This window comes from Cervus canadensis, chromosome 6 (genome assembly GCF_019320065.1).
Source record: "Cervus canadensis isolate Bull #8, Minnesota chromosome 6, ASM1932006v1, whole genome shotgun sequence".
Classification (NCBI taxonomy): Eukaryota; Metazoa; Chordata; class Mammalia; order Artiodactyla; family Cervidae; genus Cervus; species Cervus canadensis.
In genome coordinates, this window is record NC_057391.1 from 38,757,791 (window position 1) to 38,780,702 (window position 22,912).

The 22,912-nt window shown below is 40.8% G+C and overlaps 1 protein-coding gene across 4 annotated transcripts in view; it reads left to right on the forward strand.

Moving 5' to 3' along the window:
- The first annotated feature begins 5,032 nt into the window (after positions 1-5,032).
- Positions 5,033-22,912, forward strand: part of SNAP23 (synaptosome associated protein 23) — a 38,481-nt gene continuing 20,601 nt past the window's right edge. For 2 of the 4 annotated variants that reach the window (XM_043471586.1, XM_043471590.1), the window contains exons 1-2: positions 5,033-5,153; positions 21,502-21,567. The gene's annotated coding sequence lies outside the window, so the exon portion shown is untranslated. The remainder of the gene's footprint in view (positions 5,154-21,501; positions 21,568-22,912) is intronic. The other 2 variants (XM_043471588.1, XM_043471589.1) reach the window with 1 other exon arrangement.

Here is a 22,912-nt window from a genome sequence, read left to right on the forward strand (position 1 = left end):
CAGAGCGCAGGCGCACAGCGCTTCCGTCTCTCTCACTTTTTTTCCCCCTCTCTCTACGGTCCGCCTTTCTCAACAACCTAGCTTTATTTGAACACAGGAGAGTGAACAACGGACACAGAGGACACAGAGGCTTTACTTCAAAAGAATGGAAGATCACAAGGCAGACCAGTTAGCAGAAGAATTATCCCGCTGCACCGGACTCGGCTGTAACGCTGTAAACAGCCTCCCTCGTTTTTTTCCCATTCTTTTTGCTTTTTTTAGGCTTCCCTCTTGCTCCTACACTCTTCCTAAGTTCTGACCGTTCCCCGAGGCAGTGTTAACTGTTGTGGCTAAATTTCCAATAACTCTTTCCTTGTAAAATTTACTGAAGCTTATTGAAAGTTGCAAGAGCTTCAGAACAGACAGTCCCGAGTTCAAATCTTGACTTCAGTTCAGTTCAGTTGCTCAGTCGTGTCCGACTCTTTGCGACCCCATGAATCGCAGAACGCCAGGCCTCACTGTCCATCACCAACTCCCAGAAGTCTACCCAAACCCATGTCCATCGAGTCGGTGATGCCATCCAGCCATCTCATCCTCTGTCGTCCCCTTCTCCTCCTGCCCCCAACCCCTCCCAGCATCAGGGTCTTTTCCAATGAGTCAACTCTTCACGTGAGGTGGCCAAAGAATTGGAGTTTCAGCTTCAGCATCAGTCCTTCCAGTGAACACCCAGGACTGATCTCCTTTAGAATGGACTGGTTGGATCTCCTTGCAGTCCAAGGGATTCTCAAGAGTCTTCTCCAACACCACAGTTCAAAAGCATCAATTTTTTGGCGCTCAGCTTTCTTTATAGTCCAACTCTCACATCCATACAATAGCTACTGGAAAAACCATAGCCTTGACTAGACGGACCTTTGTCAGCAAAGTAATGTCTCTGCTTTTTAATATGCTATCTAGGTTGATCATAACTTTCCTTTCAAGGAGTAAGTGTCTTTTAATTTCATGGCTGCAATCACTATCCGCAGTGATTTTGGAGCCCCCAAAAATAAAGTCTGACACTGTTTCTACTGTTTCCCCATCTATTTCCCATGAAGTGATGGGACCAGATGCCATGATCTTAGTTTTCTGAATGTTGAGCTTTAAGCCAACTTTTTCACTCTCCTCTTTCACTTTCATCAAGAGACTTTTCAGTTCCTCTTCACTTTCTGCCATAAGGGTGGTGTCATCTGCATATCGAGGTTATTGATATTTCTCCCAGCAATCTTGATTCCAGCTTGTGCTTCTTCCAGCCCAGTGTTTCTCAAGATGTACTCTGCATTTAAGTTAAATAAGCAGGGTGACAATATACAGCCTTGACGTACTCCTTTTCCTATTTGGAACAAATCTGTTGGTCCATGTCCAGTTCTAACTGTTGCTTCCTGACCTGCATACAGGTTTCTCAAGAGGCAGGTCAGGTGGTCTGATATTCCCATCTCCTTCAGAATTTTCCACAGTTTATTGTGATCCACACTGTCAAAGACTTTGGCATAGTCAATAAAGCAGAAATAGATGTTTTTCTGGAACTCTCTTACTTTTTCGATGATCCAGCGGATGTTGGCAATTTGATTTCTGGTTCCTCTGCCTTTGCTAAAACCAGCTTGAACATCTGGAAGTTCATGGGTTCATGTATTGCTGAAGCCTGGCTTGGAGAATTTTGAGATTTACTTTACTAGCGTGTGAGATGAGTGCAATTGTGCGATAGTTTGAGCATTCTTTGGGATTGCCTTTCTTTGGGACTGGAATGAAAACTGACATTTTCCAGTCCTGTGGCCACTGCTGAGTTTTCCAAATTTGCTGGCATATTGAGTGCAGCACTTTCACAGCAACATCTTTCAGGATTTGAAATAGCTCAACTGGAATTCCATCACCTGCACTAGCTTTGTTCGTAGTGATGCTTCCTAAGGCCCACTTGACTTCACATTCCAGGATGTCTGGCTCTAGGTGAGTGATCATACCATCATGATTATCTTTTGGGTCGTGAAGATCTTTTTTGTACAGTTCTTCTCTGTATTCTTGCCACCTCTTCTTAATATCTTCTGCTTCTGCTAGGTCCCTACCATTTCTGCCCTTTATTGTGCCCATCTTTGCATGAAATGTTCCCTTGGTATCTCTAATTTTCTTGAAGAGATCTCTAGTCTTTCCCATTCTGTTGTTTTCCTCTATTTCTTTGCATTGATCGCTGAGGAAGGCTTTCTTATCTCTCCTTGCTGTTCTTTGGAACTCTGCATTCAAATGGGTATATCTTTCCTTTTCTCCTTTGCTTTTCACTTTTCTTCTTTTCACAGCTATTTGTAAGGCCTCCTCAGACAACCATTTTGCCTTTTGGCATTTCTTTTCCATGGGGATGGACTTGATTCCTGTCTCCTGTACAATGTCACAAACCTCCGTCCATCAGGCACTCTGTCTATCAGATCTAGTCCTTTAAATCTATTTCTCACTTCCACAATATAGTCAATAAGGGATTTGATTTAGGTCATACCCGAATGGTCTAGTGGTTTTCCCTACTTTCTTCAATTTAAGTCTGAAAATCTTGACTTAAGTACTAGTAATTTGTGATATTGGGAAAATTACAAGTTTTCGCGAACCTTACTTCCCGCAGAGTTAAAATTCAGATAGATACCTCAATCTCTCAGGATGTTGCTGAGATTAAGTGACATAACATAGGTCAAGTGCCTGTCCGTAAAGCAGATAATTGGTTCCTATCATAAAGCAGATAATCCATTAACACCAATAATTATATTCTTATTAGTACTTGATTTATTTATATTCATTAAATTTAGCCCATGCCCATTACCTCAGGATCTTCTTTTAGTGACTAAAACTACTCAGATAAACCAAGTTACATTAAAGTTGATAATGATGTGAATTTCCTGTATTACTGAACTTCTAATATTGCTTGTTTGACAAGACCTTCAACGCCTCAGATGAAAGTAAGCAGCTCCCTCCACCTATGTGTAAGTCCAGATTGGCTTCTGGAGGATTAAAGAATTTATTCCCATTCTGTACTTGTGACATCACAAGTCTTTGAAACACCAAGGTGTGGGGTATGAAGCGCATTCTTCTCTCTTTTAAAGGCATGCAATGGAAGAACTGCTTTACCTTATAAGCTCAGGGCCATGGTCCAAGGGAAAGCTTGTAGAAGACCAAGGTCATCTGTTGGTGAGCATCAAGGTAATCCCAGATGAGGGTTTTTCAACCTTGGCTCTGTTGACATTTTGGAGAAAACTCTTGTGCTGTCCTGCTCTTGAGCCCAAGAGCTGCAACTACTGAGCCCACGTACCACAGCTACTGAAGCCAGCATGGTAGAGCCCATGCTCCACAGCAAAAGGAGCCACAGCAATGAGAAGCCCATGCACCACAACTAACCCCCACTCTGCAACTAGAGAAAAGCTCACACAGCAACAAAGACCCAGCAAGTCACAAATTAATTAATTAAAAAAATCCTCCAGCTAATGCAGGAGACACAAGAGACATGGGTTCCATCCCCGGGTTGGGAAGATCCCCTGGAGGAGGAAATGGCAACCCACTCCAGTATTCTTGCCTGTGAAATCTGATAGAGAAGCCCAGTGAGTTACAGTACATGGGATCACAAAAGAATCGGACACGACTTAGGGACTAGACCACCACCATACAGGCCCTCAACACCAGTTACCACTCCTACTACTATTCTCTGGTTGACTTGCTCCATCAGTTTCTACAGCAATATTTCAAATCTTCTTCACTTAGCTCCTAATTCTCTATCAGTAGATGACTTTGTCTCCTACTTCACAGAGAAAATAAGAGGCCATCAGATGAGAAGTTCTTTAACTTCCTGTTACTAAACATACAGATTTACAAATACTTCCTGTTATAAAATTGAGGAGATATCTTCTCTATCTTGTTTCCAAGAACTTTCCTTCCCTCAGTACTTTGGACTGCCTCTACACTTACCCACTCAAGATCTATTGACTAGCGCTTCTCTTTAAAACTATTTTCTTTCTCAGTTGCATCTTACCTAGCATGCTTAAGTTTTTCCTGTCTTAATTCTAATAGCAACCAAAAAAGCAGAAACAAAAAACTTGAACACTTGTCTTCCTTCCCCATTCCCCTCAAGACCATACTTTCCAAAAGCATTCTACCACTTGTCCCCATTTCTGCATCTCCTCTCTCCAAACTACTGCAATCTATCTTTAATTCTTTTGTCATTTCATCACATAGCTTTCGCTAAGATCACCAATAACTCTGTGGTGGTATTTCTCAGATTGCATCTTCCTTGACTCCTTAGGAATAGACAACTCCTTTGAAACTCCTTTTATTTCCAGCACTGTGCTGTACTCTCAGAGGAGCCTGGAGCAGTTGCCGGATCTGCTTTTAAACCTTTAAATATTCTCAGTGATCATGGTAAAGTGTAGGCTCACTAGTCCAAAAGTACAAGATTTTCCAAGACTTGGCCATTGCCAACTTCTAAGAACTCATTTCCCGCTTCACCGGAAGATATACGAGGAGCTTTAAGCCTCTAAATAGCATGAACCACAAGGAAACTTCCAGAAGGCGCTGTGGTCTTCTTGGACTCTCCAATGCCCAGAGTCTGGAAACCTTTATCTCCCTCCCGTACCTCCGGCGCAACTCCTACTTATCCTTCATGACTCAAAACTCACTTCCTTCGGGAACCCTTTCAGATACCCTAAGAATAAAGCTCTTAGTTCATTGTGCGCCAGCGGCGCCTCGGATGTTATGTGTGCCAAGCACTATATTCTGTCCACTATAATATGTTTACATATCTATCTCCCAGTAGAGACAGAGGTCAGGGAAGGCATTCTATTAGCCGCCTTTTCCTCAGCATTCATCCGCCCAAGGCCTGGCACACGGTTTGCCCCCAGTGAAAGTTTGTTGCCTGAACACCGCCCACCTTTGGGCGGTACTCGAATTATCCGGTAAACGGGTGAGTCCCAGGGCTCGCCGCCTGCGTGGCAAGGAGATTTAAAGCCCTCGCACGGTGATTGGCTCCAGCTGCAGGGGTGTGTCCGGGCTCGCCGCGCCGGGGAAGTGCGCAGGCGCGCCGGTCTGGCTAACGCAGGCGCAAGAAGGGCGCAGCTGGGAGTCCGGCCTGCGGGTGTCCGAGCTGTAGCGGCCGGAGAGGAGTGGCTGGAACTCGCTTGGTGAGTCTCCAGGGGTGGGAATGAGTGAGCTGGCCGGGGAGAAGATTGGGATCATAATCCCAAGGAGAAAGAGTGTATCGTGACGGTTGAAAAGTTGGTGAGGTAGGGCTTAAGGGAAGAAGGTGGCGCTCTGACCGGGACTGGGCAGGTCCGGCCCTGATCGAGGACGCTGGACGCCGGGAGACTTATCAAGCGGCCAGAGGAGGAAGGGTGGAGGGATGATGGTTCTCTGGACTCTTCCTATAAACCTAGCAGAAGTAAACTCCCACTCTCTGACTTCCCACTCTCTCGGTGTTGCTGCGGTCGGGATTTAATAGACTGTATGGTGGCCGCAGTGATCAGAGAAACTCTGAACTAGTTGTTTGAAGGAGGGTTCTGCGGTTCATAGCATTGGAGAGTCTATTCTGCCCAGGGAGGTCCATTTTTACTTCGCGGCTTTACTGAAGACACACGAAGGAAAGGGTCGGTAAAAGATCGAATTCCACAGGGGACGCGGGGCGGGGGAAAGTCCTGGAAAGTGTTTCACAGGGGACTTTTTCTCATCGTTAGTGACCACAATGCAAGGAGAGGCAGATGGGAGTTAGAAGAAACCGAAATTCGTCAAAGTTGGGAAAAGAAGATGAGAAAGGAGTATTAACTTATATCTCTCGGGGAAGGGTGGGGGCACTTGGGAGAGGAGAGTGTGGAAATTGGCAGCTTCTGACAGTGATCCCTCAGCCCTGTGAAAATACTGTAGCGTCTTAGTAGCAGATAGTTCAAGAATTGAGAGTGATATTACTCCATCTGCTGTGGTGCCCTTAAGATCGGTTTTCAGATGTCCCAGTGAGATGCTCCAAGTATGGCCAGATAGAAATGGTTCTTCCACTTTCTTGTCTTGCCTGGAAATTCTTGAGACATCATTAGCAAGAATACTTTGACATCTCATCTTGAAACATTTCATAGTAAAATTTTTAAATATTACTGTTTCTGCCGCCAGCAAAGTTGATGCCAAGGCATGCAGTGATCACCTGTCATTCATTCCTTTGGCGAGAGGTAATGAGAAAAACACATTCATGTAAATAATTAGGAGAAAAACCTTTTATATTACTCTGCTCCTTTGACAGGTCATGTGAAAGTAAATAAAATGATCATATCATTTAACCTACAACTTAAATGTTTATCAGTGTTGCTAGAGTTCTTTTTTTAGATGCTTATAGTTTGTGAATATGCACTAGAAAATTGCTCTTGTCTTAGTTCCAGTGTAGGAATGATTTATTTGTGCCATTATTTTTTTTTTAAACAATATTACACCCTTTCCTGTAAACAGGAAAATTTCTGTATGCATCTTAGTGTTTGTTTCTTTTACTCTAAATCAATTTTAGTAACAAGCTCACTGAACTAAAGGTCACATCTTTTCTAATCATTGGCAACAATACCTTGAGCCAAGAAGAAAGCAAACAAACAGGCCCTGTTGCTTATGGGACATTTATGGTACTTCACTTGCTTTGAACCATTTGCTTTTTGTTATTTTAGTCACTAAGTCATGTTCAACTCTTTTGCGACCCCATGGTTGCAAGATTATAACTTACCAGGTTCCTCTGTCCATAGAATTTCCCAGGCAAAAATACTAGAGTGGGTTGCCATTTTCTTCTCCAGGGGATCTTCTCGAGCTAGGGATTGAACTCACATCTCTTTTGTTTGCAGGCAAATTGTTTACCACTGAGCCACCAGGGAAGCCCATGAACTAAACTGCCATCATAAATTTTGCATTTTAGAAGTTTTACTTCAGATTTTAATAGACTTTTTAAAAACATTACCCTCTTACAAGTTTTAATCTGTGAAATCATGGTTTAGCTATATTTTATACCTTTTCTGGTACACATTATAATATGTAGCTATTAAGTACATAAGCATTGCTTATATAACAAAATCATTTCTTTTCAGCTTTAGTGTCTTTTTTTAAAATGTTTTTTAATTGAAGGATAATTGCTTTTTACAGAATTTTGTGTTTTTCTGTCATTCATCAGCAAGAATCAGCCATAGGTACACCCATGTCCCCTGCCTCCCGAACCTCCCACCTCCCTCCACGCAAAATCATTTCTTGTTCTTGCTCTGCACTTTGGAAAATGCTGTTTTGGGTCTTATCTAATCATTTTTAAAATAAAATGAAAATTGAACTACCTAAACTTTAATGTTGATGGACTCCAAAATTCTCTTAGCCTTGTGATGGCATTCATTATTGTGACAGTTCTAACAAATTATCTGGTGAAACCAGATAAAAGTAGACTAGCAAAAGGGAAAAAGAGGATTTTGCTCTTTGACATTTTTGTGAAATCAGCTGAATTAAGGTTCTTTGTTTTCCTCCTGTGGTTCCTATGTCTTAAACATTCTGAAATCTGTTTTTTAACTGTGTTTACTTTGCATTCTGTATGTGTTTGCATTTATAATATATGATGTTGCTTGCATCCAAGAGTGCTGAACTTTTTATTCCAGAACTTTTTATTATTTTTATTTTGTTTTCAGGTCTGTAGATTGATAGACAAGTAAATGACAGGGACTGGTCTTTTCTTTGTCTTGGGGGTGGTGATGGTAGGGCCTTGGAACAGATGGGTCCAGTGCCTGTAACAATTGGAGGAAGTGGATTGTGGAGCCAGGAAACAGCATCTACTGTTCTTTTGTAATATTGGTGGGGGTGGAGATGGGATTCCATTTTACTCATTTAAGTTCACTGACATTTTGGTTTTGATTTCAGTTTAGATTGAATTACTACTAAAATATTTAAGTCACTATTCACTATATTTTTCTGGAATTCCTTCATCTTCTTGATTTTTGTGAGTTCTTGGATATAAAACTTGTTTAAAATTTATTTTAAAAATGTTTTGACAGTTGAGATTACCTTTAGATTGCCTCTTAATGCTTTTGGCTGCAAAAATCATTCTGATTTCAGTGTTGACCATCTGGTGATGTCCATGTGTAGTCTTCTCTTGTGTTGTTGGAAGAGGGTGTTTGCTATGACCAGTGTGTTCTCTTGGCAGAACCCTATTAGCCTTTGCCCTGCTTCATTCTGTACTCCAAGGCCAAATTTGCCTGTTACTCCAGGTGTTTCTTGACTTCCTACTTTTGCATTCCAGTCCCCTGTAATGAAAAGGACATCTTTTTGGGGTGTTAGTTCTAGACAGACCCATCACTTCATGGCAAATAGATGGGGAAACAGTGGCTGATTTTATTTTTTGCTGTTTCAAAATCACTGCAGATGGTGATTGCAGCCACGAAATTAAAAGACGCTTACTCCTTGGAAGGAAAGTTATGACCAACCTAGACAGCATATTAAAAAACAGAGACATTACTTTGTCAACAAAGGTCCGTCTAGTCAAGGCTGTGGTTTTTCCAGTAGTCATGTATGGATGTGAGAGTTGGACTATAAAGAAAGCTGAGCACTGAAGAATTGATGCTTTTGAACTGTGGTGTTGGAGAAGACTCTTGAGAGTCCCTTGGACTGCAAGGAGAGCCAACCAGTCCATCTCAAAGAAGATCAGTCCTGGGTGTTAATTGGAAGGACTGATGTCGAAGTTGAAACTCTAATACTTTGGCCACCTGATGCGAAGAGTTGACTCATTGGAAAAGACTCTAATGCTGGGAAAAATTGAGGGCAGGAGGCGAAGGGGATGACAGGGGATGAGATGGTTGGATGGCATCATCGACTCAATGGACATGGGTTTGAGTAGACTCCGGCAGTTGGTGATGGACAGGGAGGCCTGGCATACTGTGGTTCATGGGGTTGCAAAGAGTCGGACACGACTGAGCGACTGAACTGAATTTGACGCTTTTAAAATAAAATTCAGGGACTTCCCGGGTGGTCCAGTGGCTAAGATTCCATGTTTTCAATGCAGGGGGCCCAGGTTTGATCCCTGGTCAGGGAACTAGATCCCACATGCTGCAACTAAGCATTTGAATGCTGCAACCGAAAGACCCTGCATGCCACAACGAAGACCCAGAGCAACCAAATAAATATTTTTAAAAAAGAAAAAGAAAATCCAAATTTCTTGGTATAGCATATAAGCCCTTCACAACCTATGTCCTGTCTGCCTGTTAAAGCCACCTTCGCCACTGTACACGTGCACACACATACATACGTGTTTTATTCCTGTGTGTCGGTATTGTGGCCCTTTTTTTTTTTGGCCATGCTTTGCAGCTTGTGGAATTTTAGTTCCCTGACAGGGATTGAAGCTAGGCCCTGGCAGTGAAAGCACCGAGTCCTAACTACTGGACTGCCAGGGAATTCCCTGTGGCACTTCTTTAATAGTCTAAGATCACAATTTTTTTTTTCTTTCTTTTTTTTTTCTTTTATTAGTTGGAGGCTAATTACTTCACAACATTTCAGTGGGTTTTGTCATACATTGACATGAATCAGCCATGGAGTTAACATGTATTCCCCATCCCGATCCCCCCTCCCACCTCCCTCTCCACCCGATTCCTCTGGCCCTTCCAGTGCACCAGGCCCGAGCACTTGTCTCATGCATCCCACCTGGGCTGGTGACCTGTTTCACTTAGATAAATACATGCTGTTCTCTCAAAACATCCCACCCTCACCTTCTCCCACAGAGTCAAAAGTCTGTTCTGTACTTCTGTGTCTCTTTTTCTGTTTTGCATATAGGGTTATCGTTACCATCTTTCTAAATTCCATATATATGTGTTAGTATGCTGTAATGTTCTTTATCTTTCTGGCTTACTTCACTCTGTATAATGGGCTCCAGTTTCATCCATCTCATTAGAACTGATTCAAATGAATTCTTTTTAATGGCTGAGTAATATTCCATGGTGTATATGTACCACAGCTTCCTTATCCATTCATCTGCTGATGGGCATCTAGGTTGCTTCCATGTCCTGGCTATTATAAACAGTGCTGCGATGAACATTGGGGTGTACGTGTCTCTTTCAGATCTGGTTTCCTCAGTGTGTATGCCCAGAAGTGGGATTGCTGGGTCATATGGCAGTTCTAGTTCCAGTTTTTTAAGAAATCTCCACACTGTTTTCCATAGTGGCTGTACTAGTTTGCATTCCCACCAACAGTGTAAGATCACAATTTTTGTTTTAGAGTTGATTGTGCTTTGATTCCCAGATCACAATCCTGAGATGTTTCATAATTATTATGAAAAATTATTATACTTTTACTGAGCACTACATTCTATCTAGCAAGGTGTTAAATTTTTTGTATAAGTTAACTTAGTCCTTACCACAACACTTGAAGTAATTAGTGAGAAAACAAGCACAGAGAAGTTGAGTAAAGCGTAGTCACCATTGGAAACTACTGTGCCTCCAAATACTGGGCGCTTAATCACTATACTGTCGGAAAGGGCAGTGGCAACCCACTCCAGTACTCTTGCCTGGAAAATCCCATGGATGGAGGAGACTGGTAGGCTGCAGTCCATGGGGTCGCGAAGAGGCAGACAGGACTGAGCGACTTCCCTTTCACTTTTCACTTTCAAGCATTGGAGAAGGAAATGGCAACCCACTCCAGTGTTCTTGCCTGGAGAATCCCAGGGGTGGGGGAGCCTTGTGGGCTGCCGTCTCTGGGGTCGCACAGAGTTGGACACGACTGAAGTGACTTAGCAGCAGCAGTCCCTATACTGTATTGCTTTTTGTATAAACAAGAATGCCATTCAATCTGCTGAGGGCGAGTATTCCTTTCCGGGGATTTGAATGTTTATGTTTTCTACCTGTGGCATCTGACTCCTTATATCAGAATATTTGAGAAGCTTACCAAAAAGCATCTAAGTGAACTTGGAATCGGGGCCAAAGTACTTGGATGGCTTAGGTGAATATTTCACTCAAGCAGGATAAAGCTTTGCCAGTCATTCCCACCTCACACTTGGTATTTCCCTGGCAGATACCATAGGTATGTCTGCCAGACTGTGTCTCTCTGTTCCCCAGGGAGTGAATGCTACATTCTTGAGCCTCTTATCTTTCTTACAGATCATCCCTTTTCTGTTCTCACAGCCTTTCTTTTAGATGTGGTCAGCGTAATTGATTATAATCACATCTAGATCTTCCTTCTCAGGATTATATCCTGGTTACTTAGAGTATAATTGTGGAAATGCCAAGGTTGGGCAGAACTTGAAAACCTGGTGTTGGACATCAAGCAATTAAGTTATAATAGATGTTTCTGTAAAACTGAAGTGTAATTTTGATCATTTTGATTAGTCGTTTTAGTGGTACTTTCTCCCTCAGCAGTATGATTTCTGTCTTGAATCATGTGCTTCAGTGGTCTTTGAAACCAAGGTATTTAATAGATATGATTCAAAGGTGTACTTCTTATATTTGCATAGTTTTTTTTGGTCGGGGGGGTGCGAGGGTGCTTGGTATAAGAATAAAGTTGTTCCTGTAGGAGGAAGTAGAAAGGAGACTTGAGAGAGGAAGTGAAAAGAGGAACCTAACCTTAATATAAATAAGACTCTCGTCTCATCTAAGTGCTTTCAGGAAGAATTAAATTTCCTAATCAGAGCATGGATTCTTTTTGGCCTACCCTAGGATGTTTAGAGTATTTTGGAATACAATGTGCCTGTACCTTGTGAGTATACATGTGAACATTTTTTCTTATTTTCTTCCTTCCTTGTATGTCAGCACTTCTATTGTTCCATGTTAAAAAAGGAATTTAAGAATGAAATCTAAAGAAAAACTAAATTCTTTTATGCAGTAAATGATGGTTCATGTCTGAACTTCTGCTTTGTTCTCTCTAATCCTTTTTTTCTATTCTTTCTATTTATCCTCTATTTTTCATCTTTAGGAGTCTTCAAAAAAAAGAGCTGCTTAGATGTATTGTGTGTGTCTGCATGTGCGCGCGCACACACACGCATGCTCCATCATGTCCAACTCTTTTGCAATCCCATGGACTGCAGCCCACCAGACTCCTCAGTCCCTGGAATTCTCCAAGCAAGAATGCTGGAGTGGGTTGCCAGTTCCTCTTCCAGGGGATCTTCCCCACCCAGGAATCGAACCCACGTCTCCTGCATCTCCTGCATGGACAGGAGGATTCTTTACCACTATGCCACCTAGGAAGTCCGTATTGTGCATATCCTTGTACTTTGTTAGGTGCCATCCCAGATACCTAATAATTCATGACATGAGGTACCACGTGTGAGGTAGGGATGATTGGCAAGGCTTCCAACAGCCTGAATGAAATATTCACCACAACCATCCAAGTATTGTGGCTCTGATTCTAAGTTTGCCTGGAAGCTTTCTGATTAACTTCTCGAATATTCTGATACTAGGAGTCAGATGCCACGGAGTACGTAACAGATAACATGAGTGAAAATGGGTAGTTCATTAATAATCATTATTTCATGAGTCTTTACTCTGTGCTAAGCATGTTATGTAGCTTAACTATTAATAATTTTATTTCTGAAACAACCCTCTTGGTAGAATTGTTGTCCTAATGAATGAGGAAACTGAGACTTGAATAGGCTAGGTAAATTGCCTGGGTACCAGAGCGAGAATGAACTCAGGGTCTGTCTGACACCTGAGTCTGTGTTATGGACCACCACATTATGCTCATCCAACACCGTGTTTTAAAGTGTCTCACCTTATCTGGGAGCAGCAAGTGTAGTCACTGGAGAATTGTGGCTGAAGTCATATTCAACCCAACGAGGCCTTGACAGCATTTCAGATGGTCTTCACTGTTATGCCCGATGTCCGAATCCCTGGGCGGGAAGAGAGAAGGCTTCTAAGACAATGCAACTCGCAAAAAAGGGAAGTTTATTGCTGACTCGAGTCAGGGCTTACTGCCGTAACCAACGCAGTGGTGCAGGGTCAGAAAGTGCTGAGCTCAAGCTGTTACACAAATTTATAGGGTGAGCATAAGCAGTTGGTAGCTGGCTTAAGCAGATTGGTTACATGTTTGCAAAGTAATCTTACTGGCTCAAACCTTCAAGGGCTTTTTGCAAACTTGAGCGTTCTCGGGCTTTTCAGCTTTCCCCTGATAGGTTCCCTTTTTCTTACTGGGCGCATATTGATTGGCTGGCTCCAGGTGGCCTGATGGGGGTAGGGAATCTTACCATTTCGGGGGAAATCTAAACTTAGGTCTGGGCCGCCTGTCAAAGTGTTAGCCCTGGCAGCCTCACAGTCACCTCAGTCTAGGAAGACTATAGTCCTATAGAGAGATAGAATTTATGTGCATAAAACAATTAGAAAACTTAAGTGAAATGGAAAACTGTATATATTTGGAGGCAATAGAGAAGAATGCTTTATTTTCCATATCCTAACTACAGTGTAGCATAAAATACACGTTGCAAAAGAAACAAAGGTAATTTTCTTAACATCAGATATGTTCCTTTACTTGACAACAGATGCTTGAAAAGTGCTTCTGGTATGTATTGAGAGAGACATGTTCTAGGACCAGGGTTCCTTTCTGCTGTGCTTTCAGACTAGGCAGGCTGCTGACTCCTCCTTGCTCTCCATCTTGTTCTCCAAGAGTTTTCAGCTCTCTTGGGGAGGTCACCATAGCTACATGGTACTTTTTACCCGTTCCCTTCTGAGAGCCCTGGCCTACAGTTTCCCTCTTCAGCTGGACTCTGTTCCCTCTTGCCATCTTATGACCACACTCCTCTGCCTTTTCTTTCTCAGCTAACATCAAGTCTGTTCCAAAAAGTATACCCCCACCCCTGCCACTTCTCCAGTAAAGATTGTGTAATATATAGAGAGCCTAAGAATTACACTTTATTCTCATAGCATATAAAAGTTAGACTAGGTGATCTCTGAGGTTTATTTCCCTTTAGAGAGTTCTCTGAGATGAGAATTAAAAAGAAATTTTATTCACACATAATTGGTTAATTAAGCAGAAAATTTCTGTAGGCTTGTATTTTCCAATTGGTGTTCCGTGGAACCCTGGATTCTTTGGGATTAATAAAAAACATTATTGGAAGGAAAGGTTTTATGGTCATCTATGTGTGAGTGGGACAGAGTTGAACAGATTTCTTCACTGCTTAAGACTTCTGATTTCCAGTCAAGAATTTAATGAGCCAGCCAGTCTATAATGTGAGGATAAACATGAACGCTCAGAGGAGATGGGAAGATATAAGAGTTAAATATCTTCATCGTAGAAAGTCAGTGGATGATACCCAAAACTGACAAACATCAAGAAACAACACCATAAGCATGATTTAGAGATTGGGAGTTAAATACTAAAACGACTAACTGTTGAAAATTTTTCTCTGGGGTCCTGGGAGCAGGAATTGGTTTGGGGGAAGAGGGAGGGCAGGGGAACTGCTATTTATTACTGCTGTATAACTATTTGATATCTCAAACCACGTGTATATACTTCATTAAAATTAAACATGGAAGAATATCACATCATCAAAAATAATTTTTAATGGCTGAATGACATTCCATCATGTAGTTATACCATACTTTTTCAATCAGATCTCTCTTATCATTGGTTATATAGACCTCTCTGAATTTTTTAACATTATAAGTAATACTGGCACTTAGGTATTTTTGTCTTTATCTGTGATTTTTTTCTAAATTGATAAAAATGAGAAAAGGCCAGAGAAGAGGGATATTTTAATTTTTCTTGTATATATTTCATTATCTTTTGAGAATTTTGATTTTTTTAAATCAGCATTTTATCTTCTTAAATAATGTTCAAGTTAAACTTTAATTTTTAGGAGTAAGAATTGAAATGGCCGTAGATAATCTGGATGCAAAATGCATCACTGCTTCCACCTTTCTGCCTTCTATTTTCCATGAAGTGATGGGAGCAGATGTTACGATCTTGGTTTTTTTTAATGTTGAGTTTTAAGCCAGCTTTTTGACTTTCCTTTTCCACTCTCATCTAGAGACTCTTTAGTTCCTCTTCACTTTCTGTCATTAGAGTGGTTCATCTGCATGTCTGAGGTTGTTGATATTAAACTATATTTAGTTTTAATGTAGCATTAAGATTTATTGATAGAAATAATAGTGTCTAACCTTTTGTAATGACCATTTTAAGTCTTTCCAAAAAATCAGTGTTTTCAAATAGACTAGCATGTAAGTAATGCATTGGTTGTTGTCTTATTTAGGTTTCACTTTCTATTGCACAGTTATTAATAATAGCCAGGAATACCAGTTTTAAAGTAATTTCCTCTCATTACAAGAAGTAAAACTTGGAAGTTTTTTCCCTTTTAAAAATACAGAAAAAATAAAAATAAAAAAAAAAAAATAAAAATACAGAAATACACGTTTTCAGAATTCCAAGAAATTGGAAGGAAGAAGTTACTGAAGAAGGCTATAAGGTGTATTTCTTAACATAGTTGTTCTGCCATTTTCCAACCATTTTTCTTCCTGGAAAAGAAAGGTGATCAATTTAATCTAAAATATACTTTTTATTTCAGTGGTGCCTACTCTTTAGCTGCTATCATTTATTATTTTAACTAAATCTTTAACTTAGATTTTACACTGTGGCAGAGAATAGTTTGTTTAGCATAGGAAAAGCTACAAAATTAATGTTTTCCTTCCTGTCTTCCTTTTAATTCCTACTCAAACTTTTTTCTTTTATTAGTCTATTCTTTCATGTAGTCTTTCTCTACTCTTAAGACTTTTTCAGTTTTTTTTAAATTTGAGATATTATTCATATAACTTAAAATTCACCATTTTAAAGTATACCATTTAGTGGCTTTTAGCATATTTGTATGACTGGAGCCATCACCACTAATTCCAGAACATTTCCATTACCCCCAAACAGCCCCATACCTATTGATAGTCAGTCCCACCTCCCCCTGGCAACAACTGATCTACTTTCTGCCTTTATGGATTTATCTATTTTGGACATTTTATATAAATGGCATCATACAATATGGGGCCTTTTGTATTTGGCTTTGTTCAGTAAGAATTATGCTTTTGAGGCTCATACAAGTTATAGCCTTTTTATACAGTTCACGGGGTTCTCATGGCAAGTATACTAGAGTGGTTTGCCATTCCCTCCTCCAGTGGATCACATTTTCTCAGCACTCTACACTATGACCCGTCCGTCTTGAGATGCTCTGCACAGTATGGCTCCTAGCTTCATTGAGTTCCTTTGCCATGACAAGGCAGTGATGTGGAAACTCTTAAAGAGATGGGATTAAAGAGATGGGAATACCAGACCATCTTACCTGTGTCTTGAGAAACCTGTATGCAAGTCAAGAACAATAGTTAGAACCTTGTACGGAACAACTGACTGGTTCAAGATTGAGAAAGAAAATAAGGCTGTTTATTGTCATCCTGTTTATTTAACTTATATGCAGAATACGTTATGTAAAATGCTGGACTGGATGAATTACAAACTGGAATCAAGATTGCTGGGAGAAATATCAACAACCTCAGATATGTGAATGATACCACTTTAATGGCAGAAAGCGAAGAACTAAAGAGCCTCTTGATGAGGGTGAAAGAAGAGAGTGAAAAAGCCAGTTAAAACTCAGTATTAAAAACCTAAGATCATGGCATCCAGTCCTATCACTTCATGTCAGATGGAAGAGGAAAAGGTGGAAGCAGTAACAGGTTTCCTCTTCTTGGGCTTTGAAATCACTGCAGATTGTGACTGCAGTCATGAAATTAGAAGACGATTGCTTCTTGGCAGGAAAGCTGTAACAAACCTAGACAGTGTGTTAAAAAGCAGAGACATCACTTTTGTCCACAAAGGTCCATATAGTCAAGGCTGTGGTCTTTCCAGGAGTCATGTATGAATGTGAGAGCTGAACCATAAAAGAAGGCAGACCACTGAAGAATTGATGCTTTTGGACTGTGGTGCTGGAGAAGACTCTTCGGAGTCCCATGGACTGCAAGGAGATACTTTGGCCACCTGATGCAAAGAGCTGACTCATTGGAAAAGACCCGGATGCTGGGAAAGATTGAAAACAGAAGGAGAAAAGGGTGACAGTGGATGAGATGGTTGGAAGTCATCACTGATTCAATGGGCATGAATTTGGGCAAGCTCCAGAAGATGGTGGGGGACAAGGAGGCTTGGCGTGCTATAGTCCATAGGATCCCAAAGAGTCGGACGCTACTTGGCAACTGAACAACAACAACATGTTATAGCATGTAACATTCATTTCTATGGCTGAATGATACTCCATTGTATGGACATTTGAGTTTTCCCCTGCCTTTTTTTTTTTTTTTAATTGAAGTATGTGTATAGTTGCTAAGTCGTGTCCAACTCTTTGCGACCCTGTGGACTGTAGCCTGCCAGGCTCCCCTGTCCATGAGATTCTCCAGGCAAGAATACTGGAGTGGGTTGCCATTTCCTCTTCCAAGAATTGAAGTATAGTTGATTTATAATATTGTGTTAGTTTTGGGTGTACAGCATAGTGATTCAGTTTCTTTTTTTAGATTATATTCCACTATAGATTATTGCAAGATTATAACTATAATTCCCTGTGCTATACAGTAAATCCTGGTTGTTTTATCTCGTTCAGGTGTAGTAGTTTGTACCTGTTAACCCCTTACTCCTAATTGTCCCTCTCTCCTCCCTCCGCTTTGGTAACCATAAGTTTGTTTTCTGTGTCTGTGAGTCTGTTTCTGTTTTGTATATAAATTCACTTGTATTATTTTTTAGATTCCACATATAAGCAATATCATATAGTATTTGTCTTGCTCTCTTTTCATTAAGCATGATCTCTAGGTCCACCCATGTTGCTGCAAATAGCAATATTTCATTCTTTTTTATAGCTGAGTGATATTTCATTATATATGTATATACCACATCTTCTTAAACTAGTCATCTGTTAGTGGACGCATGGGTCGTTTCCATGTCTTGGCTATTGTAAACAGTGCTGCTGTGAAATCGGGGTGCATGTATCTTTTTGAATTAGTTTTCATTTTTTCCAGATACATACCTAGGAACTGGGGTTGCTGGATCGTATGGTAGCTTTGTTTTTTTAAGGACCCTCCATACTGTTTTACATGGTAGCTGCACCAATTTACTTTCCCACCAACAGTGTTGGAGGGTACCCTTTTCTCCACACTTTCTCTCACATTTATTATTTGTAAACTTTTTGATGATGGCCATTCTGACTGGTGTGAGGTGATATCTCATTGTGATTTTTTTTTTTTTCATTGTGATTTTGATTTACATTTCTCTAATAATTAAGGATATTGATTGATTGTTTTGGCCACACCCTGCAGCATGTGGGATCTTGGTTCCCCAAGCAGAGATTGAACCCAGGCCCTCAGCAGTGAGAGCACAGAGTCCTAACCACTGGACCACCAGGGGAATTCCCTTTTGATATGATTTTAAATGGATTTTTTTTTATTGCTTTCTTTTTCTATTTCATTATTAGTGTAAAGAAATGCAACAGATCTCTCTATTAATCTTGTATCCTGCTGCCTTTCTGAATTCATTTATTAGTTCTGGTACATAATTAGTTTTGTGTAGACTTAAGGTTTCTCTTGGAGAAGGAAATGGCAACCCACTCCAGTATTCTTGCCTAGAAAATTCCATGGACAGAGGAGCCTGGCAGGTTTCAGCCCATGGTGTTGCAAATAGTTGGACATGGCAGCACACACAAGGCGTAAGGGTTCTCTGTATAGATATCCATCATTGTTGTTCAGTTGCTAAGTCACGTCCAAGTCTTTGTGACCCCATGGACTGCAGCATGCCAGCCTTCTCTGTCCTTCACTGTCTTCTGGAGTTTGCTCAAACTCATGTCCACTGAGTCGGTGATGCTATCCAACCATCTCATCCTCTGTTGCACCATCTCCTCCTGCCCTCAATCTTTCCCAGCATCAGGGTCTTTTCCAGTGAGTCAGCTCTTTGCATCATGTGGCCAAATTATTGAGTCTTTAACATCAGTCCTTCCAGTGAATATTCAGGGTTGATTTCCTTTGGGATTGACTGGTTTGATCTCCTTGCAGTCCAAGGACTCTCAAGTCTTCTCCAGCCCCACAGTTTGAAAGCATCAATTCTTTGGCACTCATTTCATCTGCCAATAGTGATAGTTTTACCTCTTCCCTTCTTTGAGGGTAGGTTTGGTATTGCTGAATCCTTTTAGTTTTTGCTTGTCTGAGAAATTCTTTAACTCTCCTGTTCTACATGATAATCTTACTAGGGAGTATTTTAGGTTGCAGGTTTTTCCCTTTCAGCACTTTGAAATATATCATGCCACTCCCTTTTGGCCTGCAGAGTTTCTGCAGAGAAATTAGCTGATAGCCTTATGGGACTTTCCTTATAACTGATACTTTGTTTTTTTTCTTTCTCCTTTAAAATTCTCTTTTACTTTTGCCATTTTAATTATGATATATCTTGGTGTGGGTCGTTTGGATTCATCTTGTTTGAAACCCTCTGTGCTTCTGTACCTGAATGTCTGTTTCCTTTAGATTTGGGAAGATTTCAGCCATAACTTCTTTAAACATTTTTGGTCTACTTCTCTCCTCCTTTTGAATCCCCTGTTATTCATAGGTTGGCACATTTTTCAATTTTCCATAGATCTTGTATGTTGCTTTCTTTTTTTCTTGTCATTTGTCTTTTTATTGTTCTGACTGGGTGATTTCCATTATTTTATCTTCCAGATCACTTGTTTGTTTTTGTGTTGTTTAGTCAGCTATTCCTTGCTTCTAGATTGCTTTTTATCTCAGCAATTGAATTATCTATTTTGACTGGTTCATCTTTATATTTTCTAGATCTTTGTAACAGTGACCTGCATTTCTGTTGATTGATTGTTGTTGTGTAGTCGCAAGTCATGTCCAACTCTTTTGCAACCCCTTGGACTGTATCCTGCCAGGCTCCTCTGTCCACGCAATTTCCCAGGCAAAAATACTGGAGTGGGTTGACATTTCCTTCTCCAGGGGATCTTCCAGATGATCTTTGAGCCTCCTAAGCCCTGCATTTCTACTGATAATCTTTCTTAATTCATTAGCATTTTTATTACTGCCTTTTGAACTCAGGATCTGCAGGGAGGTAGCAGCCACCATGCAAGACTCTGTTTACCCTGACTGTTGGCAAGCCAGTACACGTGCACTCCTCCGAGTAGAGTCTAGGCTTCTCCAGCTCTTCATTCTGTCATGTTGTTTCTCCCTGCAGCCAGTAGAGCTTGTCTCCTTTGTGCACAGGTCTGAGATGCCCACATTGTTTCTTGACCTGCCTATTTCCCATGGCGAGAGTCTGCCCCTGCAGACCTTCTCTTTCTTCCGGATCCCTCCCAGGGTGTAGATTCCAACCTGATGCCTTTTTCCACCCTTCCCTGTTAAATGGAGATCTCTCTTGTAGCTTTGGTTGCATAGGGATTTCCAGCAATTTTCCTTGAGAATTGTTGCATATGTAGATGTATTTTGGGGTGGGGGGAGGTGAGTTAAGCGTCCTCCTACTCTGCCATCTTTATCCCCCTCTCATTTTTTTCCCTAGTTTTTGGCTATTATGAATGATGCTGCTTTGAACATTGCTGTACCAGTTGTGTGGACAGTATTTTCATTTATTTCTAACATATGAATAAAAGTGCTGGATCATACGGTAATTCTGGGTTTAACTTTTTGAAGCCCAAGTTGTTCTTGTCTTGGGTCGTTAAGTGCTAGCAAGGTTTTTCCTCCATTAGGTACCAGAATTATAACGGGGTAGGATATTATCCAGTAGTACTTATTTGTACATTAAAAAGCAAAAACTTATCTGAAACGGTGGTTTTCAACCTTGGCTGCACATTGGAATCACCTGGGGAACTTTAAAATCTACTGGTACCTGGCTCTCACCCCCAGAGATTCTGATTTAATTCATGTGAGCAACAGCTTTGGCCTCCAAATTTATAAAGGCTCATCAGGTGATTATAATGTGTAGCCAGTGCTGGAAAACACTGCTCTAAAATGTACTCTAAGGCTGAAGTTAAGCTTTGCAACTTGAAAAACAGATAGCAGGTGCTGCAGAAAGGAAAGTGGGGCACGAGAGGATTTTCACATCCCAGGTCTTAGGCAGGTTCCTGGGATGGCCACCTATTGTGGATTCTTGACTTCACACTGGAAAGAATTCAAGGGCAAGCCATGGTAAAGTGAAAAAAGGTTTATTCAGGGAGATACACACTCCATAGACAGAATGTGGGCCATCCATATACAGAATGAGAGGCCCCTGGGTACAGGAGAGTTGTCAGTTTTTATAGGGGTTTGCAGTGTTATAGGCTAATGAGTGGGAGGATTATTCCAACTCTTTTAGAAAAGGGGTGGGGATTTCCCAGAATTGGGTCACCATCCACTTTTTGGCCATTTATGGTCAGCCTTGGAACTGTTATGGTGCCTATGGGTGTGTTATTTAGTTTGCATATGTATTGATATTGTAAGGAGTGTATACTGAGGCTCAAGGCCTAGAAGTCAGTTATCCACCATCTTGAATCTAGTTGGTTCTAACCAGTTTATGTCTTCAATGGCTATCATTCTTTTAAAGGTTGTGCCCTGGCCCTTTCCTGTCTCACAGGGACTTCATGTATATACTGGTTGCCCCTTGAACAAGGTGAGTTTAAACTGGGTGTGTACAGTTATACTTTGATTTTTTTTTTCCCAATGAATACCTACTACAGTACTAACCTAGCCCCTGCATGGTTAAAGGGTCAACTGTAGTTTTCTTCGGGCAAAGATTCTTTGTGGCTACAGATTTGATTGACTTAATAATATGGCTCTCTATTCTCCGTGTAATATGCTTAATAGTAATTGAAAACACATGCTCTGGAGCAATCTGCCTAGATTTCATCCTTGCTGTACTGTGCGACCTTGCAAAAGTTGCTTAACCTCGCTGTTCCTTAGTTTGCACATATGTAAAATGTGGGATTAAATAGTGTTTGCTGTGGTCTTAATGTTTGTGTGTCCTCCCCTCCAAAATTCGTATGTTTAAAATCCAAATCGCTGGATGTGATGGTGTTAGTAGGTAGGGCATTTGGTTGGTGCTTAAACCATGAGGGTGGAACTCTCATTAGTGGGATTAGTGTCTTATAAAAATGACTCCTAAAAAAAAAAAAAAAAAATGACTCCTGAGTTGCTAGCTCCTCCCACCATGTGTGGCTGCTCCAGCTTTAAATCATAAAGAGGGCCCTCACAAGGACTTGTAAAATACCCAGTCTGGTATTTTGTTATTGCAGCCTTAATAGACTCAGTGTTGTAAGGATTAAATGAATGTGTGTATGTGTATTTATATATATTTTTGTTTCTAGAATAATGTATGTATGATGCTTTATAAGTGTTAACCATTGTAGAGTCCTCTCAATCCCCTACCCACTATCTAGACTTTCAAAATGATGAGTAAAGATTATTAAAAAGTTAGCTGTAATTTACAAATTTTTTTGTATATTTAACATTTTTTCCTAATATAAAGTTAAAAAAGTAACATAATGACCGTCCATGTATTATTCCCCCAGCTTCAGCAATCATGGCCATTCTTGCATCTTCTATAAACTTCCACTCATCTCCTTACTTTCGAATTATTTTAAAGAAAATCCTACAGACTTTTATTTAAATGGCTTTTTTCTTTAATTTATTTGGCTGTGTCAGGTCTTAATTGCAGCACCCAGACTTCTCTAATTATGGCCGATGGGCTCCATAGTGCTTGGACTCAGTGGTTGCCCTGTGGCATGTGGGATTTTAGTTCCCCAACCAGGGATCAAACCCATGTCTCCTACATTGCAAGGTGGAATCTTAACCACTGGAGCACCAGGGAGGTCCCTGGATCATTTTCTTTAATCTTCACCAAAAAAGCCTTACATCTGTTCGATAGGTCTGATAGATCTGTTACCTATCTTATAAATGCCGAAACTGAGCTTTAGTGGGGAGAGGTAGCTTGCCCAAGGTCACACAGCAAATATATT